The sequence below is a fragment of the Podarcis erhardii genome, assembly GCF_964252035.2.
Source record: "Podarcis erhardii genome assembly, chromosome: 15".
NCBI lineage: Eukaryota > Metazoa > Chordata > Lepidosauria > Squamata > Lacertidae > Podarcis > Podarcis erhardii.
This window is the reverse complement of record NC_138505.1, coordinates 12784999-12802124: the sequence shown is the minus strand read 5'-3', so window position 1 is coordinate 12802124 and position 17126 is coordinate 12784999. Positions and strand designations below refer to the sequence as shown.

General features: G+C 45.7%; 2 protein-coding genes across 5 annotated transcripts in view; one reads left to right on the top strand and one right to left on the bottom strand.

Moving 5' to 3' along the window:
- The window catches only part of MACROD1 (mono-ADP ribosylhydrolase 1), a 311747-nt gene that overhangs the window by 105243 nt on the left and 189378 nt on the right, over positions 1-17126 (bottom strand). The window lies entirely within an intron of this gene.
- FLRT1 (fibronectin leucine rich transmembrane protein 1) overlaps positions 2254-17126 on the top strand; it is a 159555-nt gene continuing 144682 nt past the window's right edge. For both annotated transcript variants that reach the window (XM_081842934.1, XM_081842933.1), the window contains exon 1: positions 2254-2565. The gene's annotated coding sequence lies outside the window, so the exon portion shown is untranslated. The remainder of the gene's footprint in view (positions 2566-17126) is intronic.

The following is a 17126-nucleotide window of genomic DNA, read 5'->3' as shown; positions in this document are numbered from 1 at the left end:
CCACCATTAGCCATACTGGCAGGGGCTGATTGGAGATGGAGTCGGGAGAAGCTACAGGTCCCCCGCCCCCGTTCTGTACCCTCCCAGACAATCTAATATGGAGATATGCTCACATCACACTGTACAGTAACAGGACTAAATTGTATGCCCAACCGGTGATTTGTATGAACTGATTCAATTTAACTAATTCACTGAATTGGTTCAATAATCTCTGAACAACACCTGAAAGTAGTTCCCATAATTGTCAGGTGAACCAAATGTGATTTAATTATTTATTGTTATTATTATTTATTAAAATTGTTTTTAATAAAAAAAAATTCCTCCGAAGATCACAGACCACAGCATAAAAATAGAAACTGAGAACAAAAAATAAGCAAATAAACAAAAACAATCCAATAACACTCCCTCCCACAAATACATTTAAAAGGCCATAGAATGTTAATCAGACAAAGACCTGGTTATAGAAAAATGTTTTTGCCTAGTGCCTAAAGATATGTAATGAAGGCACCAGGCGAACTTCCCAGGGGAGAGCATTCTATAAACTAGGAGCCACCACAGAAAAGGCCCGTTCTTATGTTGCCATCCTCCGGACTTCTCATGGAAGAGGCACATAAAGAAGGGTCTCAGATGATGATTGCAGGGTCCAGGTTGCTTCAAATGGGGAAAGACCGTCCTTGAGGTACTGCGGTCCTGAGCTATTTAAGTCTTTGAATTGAGCCTGGAAACTAACTGGCAGTCATTGCAGTCAGGCCAGGATCAGTGTAATATGCTCAAACCATCTTGCTCCGGTGAGCAACCTGGCCACTGAATTCTGCACCAGCTGAAGTTTCCAAACTGTATTCAGAGGCAGCCCTACATGTAATGAGCTGCATTAAGCTAGCCTAGAGATTACCAGAGCATAAATGACAGAAGTTAGGCTATTCCTGTCCATATAGGAGCACAGCTGGACCACCAACCAAAGCTAATGGAAGGCACTCCACGCCACTGAGGCCACTTGAGCCTAAAGCGACAGCAAAGGATCCAGAAGTATCTGCAAGCTACATACTTGCTTCTTTAGAGGGAGTGTAACCCCATCAAAAGCAGGCAACCTCCCATCCATCCGGTCTAGGGAACCACCCACTAACAGTGCCTCAGTCTTATTTGGATTGAGCTTCAGTTTGTTGGCTCTCATCCAGTTCATTACTGTGGCAAGACAACAGTCCAGCACATCCACTGCCTCACCTGCAGATGGAAAGGTGTAATTTCATTTTTGGGTAGAACTTGGAACAATTTTCATTCTCATACCTGTGGTTTTTATTCATTAGACTCTTCGAGCTTAAAGATCATAACTGCTGGGGAAAATAAATTTTAAAAATCATATTCCACCATCTGCGTGTTTTGATTTTTCCATAGTTGTTGTTGTTTTAGTTTTCTTAAGTATATTTTACATTTCGGCATAGCAGCTTGCAACCTTCTGAATTACTGGGGGGTGGCGATAGCCAAGGATCATTTGGATGAACTGGAATTGAACTGTGAACTGAACATGAACCAAACAAGTTCTTTTTGAATAGGGACAAAGGTAAATTGGAATTTGTTCCTTTTTGGACATCTTAAACTTGAACTAGTTCCTTTTTTTAATGAACTTTCCAGGCTCTGCACCCAATGAAGGTGTGGCTCAATTTATTTAATGCCACGAGACTTTAAAATCGCACCATCTCTTATTTATTCTTATGTCCTTTACATCACTGGGGAATTTTCCCCTCTTCTCTGGCCAGTATAAATCAGGTACTTCCATGTTTACACCACAAGTGGGTCTGGCCCAGTGGATCTTAAGAAGGAGGCAAAGGTCAAGTTTTGCAGCAGAGAGGGAGGGAGAGGGGAAGGGGGGTGGGGAGAGCACTTAGGCCCCTTTCAGACCTGGCCCCATCATTCAAACCCTACTCTCTGTCTCTATAAGCTGCAGCTTCTCCTGCTTGAGAAGCCTTTCCCCGCCACCACACCCCTGACATTTCAGCCACCCAGTTGTCATTTGCAGCTGCTTGCAATGTTATGTGTGTGCAGCATAGTCCAGATTGGAGGATGCAGATCAAAGAAAACTTGCAAGGATGCTAAAGGCATCACGGCTCCCTATTCCTCAGCCTGGACCAAATTACCAGCGGCGGCAGCAGCAGCAGCAGCAGCGGTAACGCTTAGTACAAACCAACAGCGCTCTTGATCTCATCTGGCGTGTGTGTGTCACAGCATCCTCCCTTTCCGGAGCGTGTGGCACACAGGCACACACACACACACAGGGATCTCGACATCTCACTGCCTTCTGCTCCTTACAGGAACAATACCCCTGGCCTAATCCCTTTCATTTCTATCCCCCCCCCCCCTCTCTCTCTCTCACGTCCCCACCACCTCTCAATGCTGTATCCCCTGCTCTGCACCCCCACCATGCCATCTCCTATTCTCTTCTCCATCGGTTATTTTGCTCCTGCTACTGGAATAAGCGGCTGGCTGTCGTGATAAACTTTGCAAAGGGGAGAGAGAGGGCTTCTCTGCCCATCCCCAACCATACAGCACAAACCCTCCTCCTCTGATCAGGTAAGGCAATGTCGTTTTATCCCTTATGTTTCTATATCTACAAATGTTGCTTTTTGAAGAGTCAAGGATACCTGGCTACCAAAAGAGGAAAGGATTTGCCCTGCAGAACTGATCAGCCAAGGAGAGCTGATGAGATGGAGCTGGGGGGTTCAAGTGCCTGAATTGGACTGTGTGTCTGTAGATTTATTAAGGAACCCGAAACAAACAAATGCCCAAACAACACAGCAGTTCAAACATAGGAAAAGAGAAAGGGTAATTCACAGGGATATTTGCGGCAGGTTTTGATCCTGTCTTCCCATTAGGCATTTTGCTACTTTCGTTCTGTTTATTTTTAATGAAATTGCTGGTGGGTTTGGCAAATATGTAGTGGATTAAAAAAAAAAAGCCACCAGAATTTCTAAGGGAGATGAAAAGGATAATCTTTCTTCTCTATCCCCCCTTTTCTTTTTTAAACAATGGAACATAAATGATGGCGATGATGCCCAGTGGCACTTTTAAAGTGTTTGCTGCTGCTGCTGTTTTTCTGATGTTTGTGATTTGGACATTTGATATGGGGAGGGGGAAATTACAGTTCAGCAACACTGTGCGAAGCACTGATGGTCATTTGCAAGTGTGGAATGTTGATGCTTTTGAGGCTGTGTTAACAACACCTGAATGGAAGCAGGGGGTTGTTGATTAGCCACGGGAAATATATTTTTCTTCTTCTGTGTTCGTCCTTTGCACGCGTGTTTTGGGTTGCATTTTTGTCTGGTGGGTTTCTCGTGCATAGCAGAGCCGCACATCCCAGTACACAAATAGAGACATTCGAAGGTATTTTCCATGGACAAGGCATGGGAACGGCACTCCTAACACTTTGCCATCTTTCCCCCAAAATGGCAAAATATTTGATTTCTCACCAGGAGTGGCAAAGAGGGCTGACTGGCCGCTCTGGAGAGTGGCGCAGGAGAACAGTTTGGCAATATAGATACATCTTACCATATATATGACATGTCTTGCATCTCCCTTTCTCCCCACTCCACAAAACTGGCATCGAAAGGAAACCAGCTGTCTCAGTAGGCTGGCAATTGTCACATATAAAAGCCAAATTTTAAAATGATAGTAATTTGTGGTTTTTTATTTAAATTGCGCTGAAATCCAAATTGTAGCAAAGCAAATGGAAACCGATATTCTGGGTCTGGGTCCCAGCTGTTGACAACGGAGTGCTCTCTTCTGCACTCTTCTTCTCCAAGGTTTTAAAACAAGCCTTCAGCAAGATTTGTTTTCTGATTTACTGATGATTTGTGCAGCCCAAATAGAGAGCATTCCCCCACCCACCCGAAGAAAACAAATATGTGGATTTGATTTGCAAACTCTTCATTTTCCCGGCTCTGAGTTGGCATTATGATCTACAGTTTATACCGAGGTGTATAAATCTATTTTCGGAGTCTACTAGTTAGAAAGGGGGGGGGGTATCCTACATGTTTCCCCCCTCCTCCCCTTGCAACTTTCAAAGATTTTGAGATTTATTTCATTTTTAAAAATGGCGACACAGTGAATGTGAAAGTTGGGAAGCTTTAATTAATGGATGTTTGCAAGGAGCTTAGGTGGCAGGTGATAGAGAAGGGCAAAAGGGAGATTATTATATTAGTAAAGCTTTTAATCTCATATTGTCAAGCCATCCCATCTTTCTCCCCCACCCCTTCTTTTTCCATGAGGCAGAGCATTGATTTTAAGTAAACAAAGCACGATATATCAGAAGAGCTAAGAGCAGCCTCTGTCCTAGACTAAGACGGCTTGGTGGGGAAAGTTGCATCATGCCCAGACCCGAGGCATCGCTTATTACAGTATGTTTGAGTGCTTCCCTAAAGGATATAAGATTGTAAACTTCCAAACTTTGGGCTTATTCGGAATTAAGTTTCTCCCAATATCTTAATTAAGCTTTGCACAGGCTCCCCCTCCCCCTCTCTGTGCTCCCTTGAACCTGGGCTTTTCCAGTGGATGACAATTGGAGAGAGGAAAAGGAGCAGACGTTTGTCCCCCCCCCCCCCGGTCAATTTGCTTTCATGGATTTTGTGGCTGCTTTTCAGTTTGATTTTACTAAGTGCATTAATGTTTGGGTTTGTTTATTCCTCGGCCTATGCAGCTTTTAAGAGTCTTACGCACTTTTCAAAGTTAGGCTTGTAGCTTTACTTACGACCCCATTTTTCAATCTTTTATTCTGCGCCTGTTTCACACCCACCCACCCCTTAAAGTTTGCCTTTGTGTTTTCATTTGGACAGCATCTAATCTCTACTACGTGTTTTGCTTATCTGGGAATGGAAGGAGAAAGCGTGTGGGGGTTTTTTTGGGGGGGCGGGTTCCACATGGGTGTGTACGTGCTAGAACTAACACTGCAATCTTTAGTTGAATGCAATAGTAGTAGTAGTAGTAGTAGTGGCAGCTGCTTCATGCCCTGCAGTGTGTGATGTTCCGGGAAGGGCCCCTGGCCTTGCAGAGGGTTTAAACGTGGAGAAGAGAAACAAGTGAGAAACAAGCATGTGATTGACCAGGAAGTCACCCTGTGTGGACCTCTTGGAGGTGGATAGGTCGTGCAAACGTGCTACTAGTCTCAAAAGAGGGCTTGCATAGGAGAATGTCAAAGTTTGCAGAACTTTAACCTTTAATGGCTATTCTCAATAGGTGTGCCATTTACTTATTACCCTGGCATGGTGTGTGTGTGTACAATTCCAAACCGGGGACATTTTCCCCCAAAGAGGGTACCCATTTTACAAAGCTATAGTCTTATCTATTTACCGTATCCCCAAGAAGGGAGTATTCTTTTTATTTTAATATAGTAAGAGCCATGTCCCTGCAAACATGGTCCTGATCATCTAATGGAAGAGATGTCAGGCCCAGAAAAAGCCTCTGAGCTTCTTCTAAGTTTTCTCCCAGACTGGGTGTGGGATGGAACCTATGTGTGCATCATTTGGTGGGGGGGACTTGTGCAAACAGTCCCCCCAAATGCTCATTCCGAAGCATTTAACAAGGGGTTGTAGCTGATGTTACAACCACACAAACACACACAGATCTTTCTTTCTTTCTTTCTTTAATAATTTTTATTCACACAGCATTAATTTTCACAGTTCTTGGCAAATCAGCTCTTTAGCCCCCTGTGCCTAGAAGTAGTCTTGCAAGTGTTCAGAAATAAACACAGCAACCACAGAGTAAAAAATCAGAGGTGAAGAAATCCCCATGCGTGTGTGTGTGTGTGTGTGTGTGTGTTTGCGGAGGTTGGGGCGCGTCTTATTCTGCTCTGGGGTGTTTCATCATCTGTCATCATCAAGCAGCACACCTCGAGGGAACTTCCAAGAAACAGGGAGAAAAGTGCAATCACATAAGGATATGAAGGTGTGTTGTGTAAAAGCCGGGAGGGGGGTACTGGTTTGAGCAGATGGTTGCTCAGATGCAGCCCCCAGAGCTTGGGACTCAATTCTGCAACACCAGGTAGCAATTAGGGCTGCTGATTGATTAAAGAGGTTTGTGTTCTATTAATTGATTAACAGTGCAATCCTATACATGTCTGCTTGGAAGTAAGTCCCACTGAGTTCAGGTGGGCTTGCTCCCAGGTAAGTGGGTATAGGGTTACATCCTAAAGAGCTGATTTATCATCTATTTATTTTCTAACTTAATTTATCAGTTAGATTTAAGTATGTTACTGAATCTGCTAAACCCTGAGTGCCTTGGAGGGCGGCGGTTTGATGGTGTCCAAGAGGATATAAACAAAAGCAGGCAGTCATATGTAGAAGACCATCTGCAATGTTCCTTTTTCTTTTGCTCTCTACAATTACCAAAATCGTCACAGAAACACTAGCCAACCAATTAAAACTGGCCCTTTATCAATGACTCTATGAAGGTCTCCCAAGACAGTCAGATGGCAATAAGACTAAAGTTTTAACTGATTTTGACTACCAATTAATGTTTTATCAAATTTTGAATATTCACAGAATGTTTTGAACATGTACAGATTATCATTGCCTACTTCTAAGGAATGACAGTCAGACCCACAGACATTCTGGATACGGAGAGGCATAACTTTATAGACAGATATGATTTTGAACCCAGGGCTTCATTTCTAACAAATAAAACTTAGGCCAGAAAGGTGGAAACCATCCATCAAGTTGTCTACAACAGGTGGTAATGATTTAACAAATTAGCACCTGTGATAAGTAAATAAAGACTGGGAAGCATTTTTGTGTGGATGTCGGGTGGGTGGGAATAAAGCCATGCTATATGCCCCCCCTCCACCTTGATCTGTATCCCCAGAAAACACAGGAGACGGTGGGTGAATGAAGTATTTCAATGGCAAATGTTCCACTTGTGAGTACAGGCATACCTCATTTTATTGCACTTGGCAAATATTGCTCCTTACAAGGATGAGGGTGCAGCTGCGGGCAGCCCGGCCACTTCCAGGAGAAGGAAGCTCCCCACTGCCCTTCTTCTGGCCATGGGAGTGGAGCTGGCTAGGGATGGAAGTGGGATTTTCCCCTCCCACCCCTGGAGTCAGGAGGCCTGGCTTAATGGACTACAGTCAAACCTCGGCTCCCGAACACCTCCATTTTAGAACGTTTTGGCTCCCGAATGCTGAAAACCTGGAAGTAAATGCTCCAGTTTTCAAACGTTTTTCAGAAGCTGAACATCCGGCACAGCTTTTACTTGCATGCAGGAAGCTCCTGCAACCAATTGGAAGCCGCACCTTGGTTGTTGAACATTTCAGAAGCTGAACAGGCTTCCGGAATGGATTACGTTTGACAACCAAGGTTTTACTGTATAGCATAGTGTAAACATATCTTTTATATACACTGCGGGGGGGGGGGGTGTGACTCACTTTATTGAGGTGGTCTGGAACTGACCAAGTTATGCCTGTACAATTACTGTGTTGTTCATAAAGACAGATGGACAGCATCAAAATGGGTCCAAACATATCTCTCCTTACTTTCTGCATTGGTAGGGCAAGGTAGCCATCTTCCTGGTTGCACAGGGATCTCATCGTTCCTTTTGCTGTGGCATGAGAATGGGCATCAACTAGGGGCATGGGGGGGAGGAAATCTGGTTCAGTTTGCATTTAAAGGGAAATCTACCTAATTCATTCTTGCTGAAACTATGCAAACCAAAAAACGCAGCCATCTGTTGAAATTTGCACTTCTCTTAATTTTGCAATGCAGTTTTCCAACAAAATAGTGGGTTAAAAAATGCACACATTAGGGCAAAGTATGTATGAAAATGCCTAGATTAGTAAAAAATAACATACAAAAATGCATTATACTAGGGGAAATCGCTTACAAAAATATGTACGCTGAGTGAATATTGCAGCAAAATGCTGGTGAATTTTCATCAGTGACTTTAAAAATAAGAGAATTTGCAAGTTGATACAGGAACATGGATACCTGACTTTAAAATGAGAAACGTGGAAAAACCAAAACTGGCAGGTTTACACATCCCTACCTGGGAAGCCTCCCTATTGCACAGGTACTATGCTATGATTTGAGAGCAGGTATCAACCACCTGTACCATTTCCTCCCAGCACTGTTCCTTCAGTCTCCGGAAATGGGGCTGTTGTGCCTATTTGACTATGCGACAGAAATGGGGAATGAGCAACATGGCCTTTTCCCATCACAGTTTGCAAAAGCGGTGATGGGCAACACCCTGTTAGAGGAGGATCCCCAAGACTGGAACCAAATAGCTAAACTGTGCACCTTTGGCTTCCCTATTTATGAATGTGTGTGTGTGGAATAAAAGACTACAGGCTGGATTTGGGTCTGCCAAAGCAAATCTGAGATGTCTGTGAGCATATTTGGGTGAGATGGCAGAGACAGAATTGCTACTGAAGAAGACGCCCTGATTGGCACTGACAGTGTGTCTTTCGAAGAGGCTCACTGTAACTGCCAACCAGCTGATCCCGCCTGCATCTAGTTCCAGTGCTACCGTTCTCCATCCTGAGCCAGGGATGGTCTTCGCCTTTGCAGGGCTTGGCACAGCAGCCTACGGAAGGAGACTTTCTGAAGAGCTACTGGAGGGCGGGAGACTTGAGGCGGGTGCCTGCAGACTGATGCCAGTGCACCAATCAGCTGGAGACACAGGAGAAGGTCGTCCATGATGGGGATGTCTGAGGCTGCTCAGTTGGCTGAGGGTGGCAAACAGGGCTGGGCAGGATGGGTGGGGCTGTTGAGACTCTGAGACAATCAGCTGCTAAATTCGCCAGCCAGGCGGGGCTTGGACGTTTAGGCTCTAAGTGTGGTTGTTAGGCATGCTGCAGCCATGAAAGTGAAAAATCAAGACAATACAATGATTATTATTCGTCCAGTGTAGGAAGTGAGGTGGCAGAGATGTGAATATAAGGGAAGTGGCCCTGATAATGCACTGTGGGCCAGCAGGCTGCATGGTTTTTTGTGTTTTATTTAAAATCAAGTTTCTAGCCCTCATGGGGGTGGGCATGGTCTGCAGGACTGGAAGCACAGTTTGCTCTAGAAATGACATGGAGACACACACTGTGGTATTGTTCATCATATCACTATCTTAGCATTTAAGATGATGGTTCTTTATTTAGGACTGCTGAACATCTATGGAAGAATAGGTAGCCGATTAATTGTCTGCTTTTTAACCAACTTTTTGATTAATTGATTATTTTAAATGTAATAATTGGCAAACTCTGTAGTTACTCCTTTTTTTCTTTTTTAGATATTAAAATGTAGGACATGATACAGTGACAAGTTAATAATCAGGAGCCATCGCCCCTTGCCCCCCATAAAGTAAGAAAAATATATATCATTTTCTCATTCTTCTTTAACACTAGAATCTGGGTTATCCAATCAGCACAAGATCTAGATTTGGCAAAGGGAAAGCTTTTCTTTGCACAAATGTATAACTGAATGATGGAACTCACTGTCACAAGATGTGATGAGGGTCGGTAGCTTCTATAGCTTTAAATGAGAATTAGACAGAGGACAACTTTGGGTAGGGGCTGAAGCCAGTGATGGATTAGTCCAGAACTAAAAGTGGGAAGAACCACCCCCTTTTATTTCTCTCTCCCTGCCACTGAGCCATCGCCCTTCTACAGAAAACCTAAGTAGGCTAGCCACCCCTTGAAGGTGTGGAGTCATAGGAACATAGAAAACTGCCTTATACTGGTCTATCTAGTGCAGTACTGTCTACACTGACAAGCAGCGGTTCTTGTTTTCGATCAGGGTGTCTTTTCCAGCCCTACCTGGAGATGGCAGAGATTGACCTGGAGATGGCAGAGATTGCCACTCTGCACAGACCTCCTAAGAAGGTCCAGTCTGTTTTTGCATGTCCCACTTTGGGGATATTAAGGAGGGTGCTCCCCCACCCCAAATCCAAGACCCAGTGCTGCCTCGCTGCTTACTGTTTGTCTGAACTGCCTGTGCGTCGGGTCGCTGAACAGCAAGGCCACCGAGAGGTCAGGCACGTGTGTGTGTGTGTGTGTGTGTGTGTGTGTGTGTGTATACGTGCAGAGGTTGGATGTCTGCCCTACAGATCCGCTCTCCCCGCTGCGTCCGTCCCACAGGCTCCCGGCAGAGCAGAAGGCTTCTGACATTGTCATATCTAATCACCTTCCTGGGCTCTGGGAGATGGACTCTGCCACCCGCGGGTGAAGGGGGCCTGGCAAGCTGTCAGGCCGGTGCCAGGCGGGTCCCTTCCCTGCTTTTGACAGTAAAGCAGCGCATGCCAAGCAGCCAGCACAGAAAGCCAGGAGCCTCTCCCAACAAGATTGGAAGAGCTCTGCTCCTGGGTCAGTGCCTTCTGCTTTGTTGCTGCTGTTTCGGGGAAAGATGTATGTAGGTATGTCGATGACCATGGCACTGTGGCCACAAGGCCACAATGTACCACATGCCGCTCCTTTTGCAAGAGGGGACCTGGGTGTGTTGTTGTTGGCAAACTGGTGCTTTGAATTTCTAAGATGTTTCATATTAATGACTGCTTGCCCTGGAACGTAAGCAAAAGGTTTTACTGGATCAGCCCAAAGACCCACCTCAGTGCTTGCTGCAGTTTTTGAAGGGCCCTGGAGCAATTCTGTGATTCTGTGTCAGGGGTGGGGAACTTTTCTCAGCCGGAAGTCCCTGTTCCCTTTGGTGCAACCTTCATGCCAGTGGCAGGTGGGGCCAGAGGCAAAGTAGGCGGAGCAACAAATGTAAATGTTACCTTTGTAAAGTAGGCTTATTTCCATACACAAATACACCTCTCTAGCCTACGTCCAGGTAAGCAAGAAATGTGATCAGATAACACATTCCAGCCAGGCAAAAATTCTCAAGGGGTGTGTGTGTGTGCATGGCAGGGCCGGAACAGGGTGTGTGACATGGCTGGTTTCCCAAGGGACAGAGAGGTTTGCATTTGGTCCCTGGAAGTGAGGCTTCCTATCCCTGGATTAGTTTATCGTCTTGTTTTCAACAGTGGTCAGACAGACAACCCCAAACAACCAAGCCAAAATGACTAGACAGCTCTGATTTATATTATATTATATTATATTATATTATATTATATTATATTATATTATATTATATTATATTATATTATATTATATTATATTATATTATTTTTATTATTAAATATTATTATATTATTTAATATAAAATATTTATTTATTTATATTTTATCTAAAGAAATGGAAGGTGAGAGCCTTTTCTGCTATTGCCTCCCAGCAGCCGATACTCAGCTGTGTTTTGAAGCTGGGGCTTCCTTTTCGTGATCATGGTTTAGCAACCAACGACAGACCTCCTCCTCTGCAAATTTGGCCAGTTTCTTTTGAAAGCATTCTGTGGCCTCCATCGTCACTACAAAGTATATCTCCTGACAGTGAATTTCATAAAGTTAGTAATGGTATCCTGTGTGTGGAAAAGTACCAGAGAACAAAGGCCCTTTCCTCCTGACTTTCTGGGAGAAAAAGCAACTTTATTAAGAGTATTGTTTGGGGCAGTATGTGCGTTTGTGTGTTATATTCTTTTGAACAGAGAAGGACTTAGCAAGCCCGCTCATCTTCTGGGGTGGGCAGCAATGCAGCAGGCATCCGGGCCCTTTTAGTGACCCGGCTAGGGGGTGGGAGATTAACGCCCCCCTCTGTGCCAATCTCAGCCATGTCAGCCCCGCCCGGCCAATCTATGCCAGTGGGAAGCGTGGCCGCAGGTAATTTAAATCGCGGCACAGCTGGGGGCTTCCCTCTTGCCTCCATGCCTGGTTTTACCCAATGCCTAAGCCAAACTGCTCACATCTGTAACCAATAAAGTTGTGGCCTGTTTAGCCCATAATCCAAAACACTCGTGTTGGTGTGTTTATTAATCAATGGGGAACTACAGGGCACAGGGCCTTGGCACACAAGGTGCTGGAGAGGAATAAAGGGGCCAGGAAAAAGCCCACTTACCCTAGTGTCCTGTTCCCAACCTGGGACAGCCAGACATCTTTGAGGAAAAAATTGCCCGGTACATCTCCCACCTCTCTAGGATACTCACTAGGACATGTTTGGGCCTTGAGCAAGTCAGTGTGAGAGAATCAGTGATGGTTGTAGTGGTTGGTGGGCTGGACTAAGACCTGGGAGAGCAGGGTTCAAATCACCGCTCAGCTATGAAGTACACTGGGCCAATCACTGCCTCTTGGCCTAACCTATTTCACAGGGTTGTTGGAAGGATAAGATTGGGAAGGGGAGAACAATGTATGCCTCCTTGAGCTTCATAGAAGAAAGGCAGGTTACAAATGCAAACATCAAATCGAAATAAAGCCAATTTCTTCTCTCCCTCGGCCTATTTCCTTGTGTCTCAACCACAGACAAAATTAATAGATTGACAAGTATCTCTATCAATATTTCTGTTAAGAGCCATTTGTCTACTCATTTTGGTTTGGTTGTTTTTAAAGTGAAACAAAACACTTTCCTTTTATTTACAATTGTCCGTACTTCTGCGTGCCTAGGGAGTCCCCCAAAGCATGTTGAAACTGCTGCCTTAATAAATATTTTTTGTTTGTTTGTAGCACTCAGTTTTGCTTCTGAACTAGCCACTTGAACTACCTATTAAAAGGAACATGTGGAATCTGCAATACGATGCTGCTGTGCTTGCTCATCTCCTAGCAGGATCAGTCCTGTCCTGGGTTCTAGTCAGCCAGCCACTTATGCCAGTCCTCCAGAAACCTGTACCAGCTCCCCTCCCAGTTTTTTTTTTTAAAGACTGGTAGTCAACATTCCATGGCTACTTAATCCACATCACACTAATTTTGGGGGAGGGTATAAGTTGCCCATTGGATTCCCCCCCCCCCCATAGCGCTGTGGGTTAAATCACAGAGCCTAGGACTTGCCGATCAGAAGGTCGACGGTTTGAATCCCCGCAACGGGGTGAGTTCCCGTTGTTTGGGCCCAGCTCCTGCCCACCTAGCAGTTCAAAAGCACGTCAAAGTGCAAGTGGATAAATAGGTACCGCTCCAGCGGGAAGGTAAAGGGCATTTCCGTGTGCTGCTCTGGTTTGCCAGAAGCAGCTTAGTCATGCTGGCCACATGACCTGGAAGCTGTATGGCGGCTCCCTCGGCCAATAAAGTGAGATGGGTACCGCAACCCCATAGTCAGTCACGACTGGACCAAATGATCAGGGGTCCCTTTACCTTTAGTTCTGCAAACCCCGGGTTCTCCCGAGCATGCAGATAACCCCTCTTCTTTCCAAGCAGCTCACTAAGCATTGCACCACCTGAGTTTGCTGTGAGATGGAAACATGGCAGTCACTGGGTTTAAGAGAGAAAGAAAATGTTTTGTATGTTGGTAAGTGTTTTAACATGGGCGAAGCATTCGCCTCACCTCCCTCTCATGTATACTTCATGCTGACTTCATGTTCTTAAGGTGGGAAGGGGAAAGTGCTCTCCTTAACAGCTAATGAAGAGATGGAGAACCCCTTTGAGCGAGCTTGCAGGAGCCACATGTCTGTGCCAGGTGGGGCCAGATGCAGAAACTGGCAGAGCAATGAATGTGGGTTTTACCTTTTTACAGGAGGCTAGCATCTACACACAAACACACACCTCCATCCTCCATCCAGACAAGCAAGAGGCATTGTCAGAGGTCAAGGCCCTGGATTGCAGGGTGTTGGACTAGATGACCCTTTGGGTCACATCCAATTCTACAATTCTATGAGTCTAAGGACACATTCCAGCCAAGCAAATACACTTGGAGTGGAGAGCAGGGCCGGTGAGGAGTGTGGTGGTGGTTGAGAACTCTGAGAACCAGCTAGAGAGGGCTGGTGATGGGGGTGGCGCACAAATGGGGGTGGCCCAGTCTGAGGCAGAGCTGTGAACATGAATTTTACCTCTGACTAGTTTCTACACACACATTCACATATCTTCCATCGAGGCAGCCATGTGGTCCAGAGAAAGCTGAATCACTGGATTCTACTGAATGCACAAATGGGTCCCTAATACTGCAATAGTAGAAAGGCCATTGGGCAAGGATGGAGAATAAATTCAGTTCAGTTCACTTTTAAAGGCGATCTGCCAAATCTCGCTTTCCCAAAACACAGGCATCTCTCGAAATCCACACTTATCCGAATTTTGCAATGCAGCTCTCTGACCAACCAGCACTGACAAAAAATGCATATATTAGCAGAAAGGCTGCATAAAAATGACAATGTTGCTTGCAGAATTGTCTCCATTACTAAAAACTGCATGCAAAAATGTGTCTATTGGAGGACAAATTCACACACAGACGCTGATGAACTTTCATGAGGATTTTAAAAACAACACCACACAAATTGCTGCAGAAATGTGGAGAACTAATTTAAGATTGGAAAAAGGAGAAACTGGGAGAACTGAAATGGGATGAGATTGTTCCATCTCTAGCCTTGGGGATGAGTTCTGTGGCCAAAGAAAGCTTTCTGATGGGTGGAGGTGAGAAAGACAGCATGTTAGCCATGTGTGCCCGCAGGCAGTGGCACGAGCATGTTTACTTCTCGTTCCCTACCCTGCCCAGGCCGCTCGGGACTTGGTGGCTGATGTAACGGTTGGGTGGGGTGGCGTCAACCCCTCTGCGCTGCTCAAGTCCCACTCCTGCTGCAGTGTGACAGCGGCTAATAAGCAGGTTGGGAGTTTGATTTCCCCTGCCCTGAGCCAACTCCTGGCTGCTGCTGCACGCCACCAAGGGTATTCATCCAGCAGATAAGGCAGAAGTGGGAATGTTTTGCCAATCCCAACAAGAAAACCCACAAGGTCGGCGGATTCAGGCATCTTTATTAACGCTGCGGCTCAGCCATTTAGCTTATGCCAATAGCCTTCCAATGATTAATAGGCCAAGCTGTGTATTTTGAGTCCATCAGAATGCTAACAACACAGGAAGTGCAGACTGGAGGGGGGGGATGCCAATCTTTTTTTAAAAATGAGAGGTGCCAGAGCGGAAAAAGAGAGGGGATAGAATTACGTTCCTGCCTCTCGTGGTAGCAGTAGAATTCAGGGATCACCCCAGGAATTGATTGACAGGATAGTTCAGGACAGGCAAAACAAAAAATATATTTTGATATGGTCTGTGGACTAACTCAATAAATTCTATTCACCGATGGGCAATAATAAAGTACTTCTTCGCTTAACTGGAAATGGACTTAATGGAACTGGCCAGTGATGCAGCTCAGCAGCTCTAGACTCTGGGTTTAATAGTCTTTTGGGGCCTCTCCTCTCGTTCGATACTAATGCAGAGGTGGGGAACCTTTTCCACCCCAAAGGCCAACTTCCCTTTTGGGCAGCTTTCCAGGGGCCACATGCAAAAGTGGGCATAGTCAAAAGCTGGACCATAAACAGGATTTTTACCCTTGTACAGCAGACAACTGTCTACGCACCAACACTCCCACACCCACCTTCCTATCTTCCATCCAGGCAAGCAAGAATCATTACTGGAGCTTAAGGACAGAATTCAACCAGGCAAGACAATATCAAGAAGGAGGCCAGGCAGGGCTGGAGAGGGGTGTGGCCTGGGGAGTGGCCTGCAGGGCTACATTTGGCCCCTGAGACTGAGGACCCTCTTCCCTGTGCTAATGCATTACTTCAGTTCACTTCAAAATGTAGTGAGCGAGCATCCTGGCTGTGTTGGGGAACGTGGAGGCCTTTTCATTCTGTCTCAGGATAGCACTACTGGAATGTACCATGACGAAATGATTTTGAGGGCCAGTGGCTTAGATTTCTGTACATGTGTGTGTTTCATGATCAGGAACATTTCTGAATTATACAAACCAGACTTCATCAACCTGGTGCCCTCCAGTTGTTGTCAAGCTACAACTCCCATCAGCCCCAGTGAGCACACCAGGTTGGCAAAGGCCAATACAAGTTAACCAAAGAGTGTCAGGCCTGGTGGCGAAATGGAACCTTCACCTTCAGCAGCAGTATACTTCTGAATGCCAGAGGCTGGGAACAACAGAGAAGGACCTTGCCTACAGGTTCTGCGATGGGGCTTCCCAGAGGTGTCTGGCTGGGTTAGATGGACCTTTGATCTGATCCAGTAAAGCAGTTCTTCTAGTTAAAGCTGCCTAGTAGTCAGTGGTGCCATGAGGGAAGGACTTTGGGGCAAGCGTCCACCCCACCCCCCGCAGCTGAATGAGCGAGAGAGCTCCCAAATGGAGCCGGGCAGATTACATACATTTGAAGTAAGACACATTACCATCCAGCAATCCTCCAGACTGTTAAGTCCAGAGTCCTCCATTACTGAACTGCACCAGTGCGAGCAGCTGTCAACTGCTGTGCTGGGAGCCTTTCCCTTTGAACCTAGATGGAAGCATGTGTACTTTCATAGGCAAACAGCTTGATGCAGAAAGCGAACAGCAATGGTGCTGGGTATATACCTATACACACATTTACTGCTGGGAGAAGGTGTGGAAGCTGCCTTAGACCGAGTCGGCTTGTCCATATAGCCCAGTATTGTCTACTCTGGCTGGCAGCAGCTCAAAGAGTCCCGGGCAGAGGAAGATCCCGACACCTGATACCTTATCTTGCTAAATTGGGAATATCAGGGGTTGAACCTGGGACTTTCTGCATGGAGGTCCGGTCCCTTCCCTGGAACATAGGAAGCTGCCTAATTCCAGATCAGGCTATTCCTATATCTAGCCCAGCATTCTCTACTCTGATTGGCAGCAGCTCTAAATTAGAGTCCCGGCCAAAGGAAGGTCTTTCCGCACTACCTCCTATATGGTCATTTCAACCGAAGATGGAAACAGGGACCTTCTCCATGCAAAGCAGGTGCCTCTGTTTCTGAGCTCTGTTCCCTCCCAGTGTTCTACAATGTGATATTAAAAGCACAAGTGGGTACACATGCCCAAATCGGAGATACTCAGTACTGCTGCTTCCTGCCTTCTTCCCCCCTCCCTTCGCCAGTGTGGAAAGAACTGCCTTGGATACACCGTAACGACGTCTGCTGACACTGAACGCAATTTGTGTCTAATAAATCAGACGGCGAGATTTGCGAGATCAAATAATCCTAATAACATTTGCATAATGTGCACACTTTGCATAAATTGTCGCAGCGAGCAGCAAGTGCGTGGAGTCTGCACTTCTGAGCTCTGGAATGATCATTATTTGGGTGGGCTGGAAGA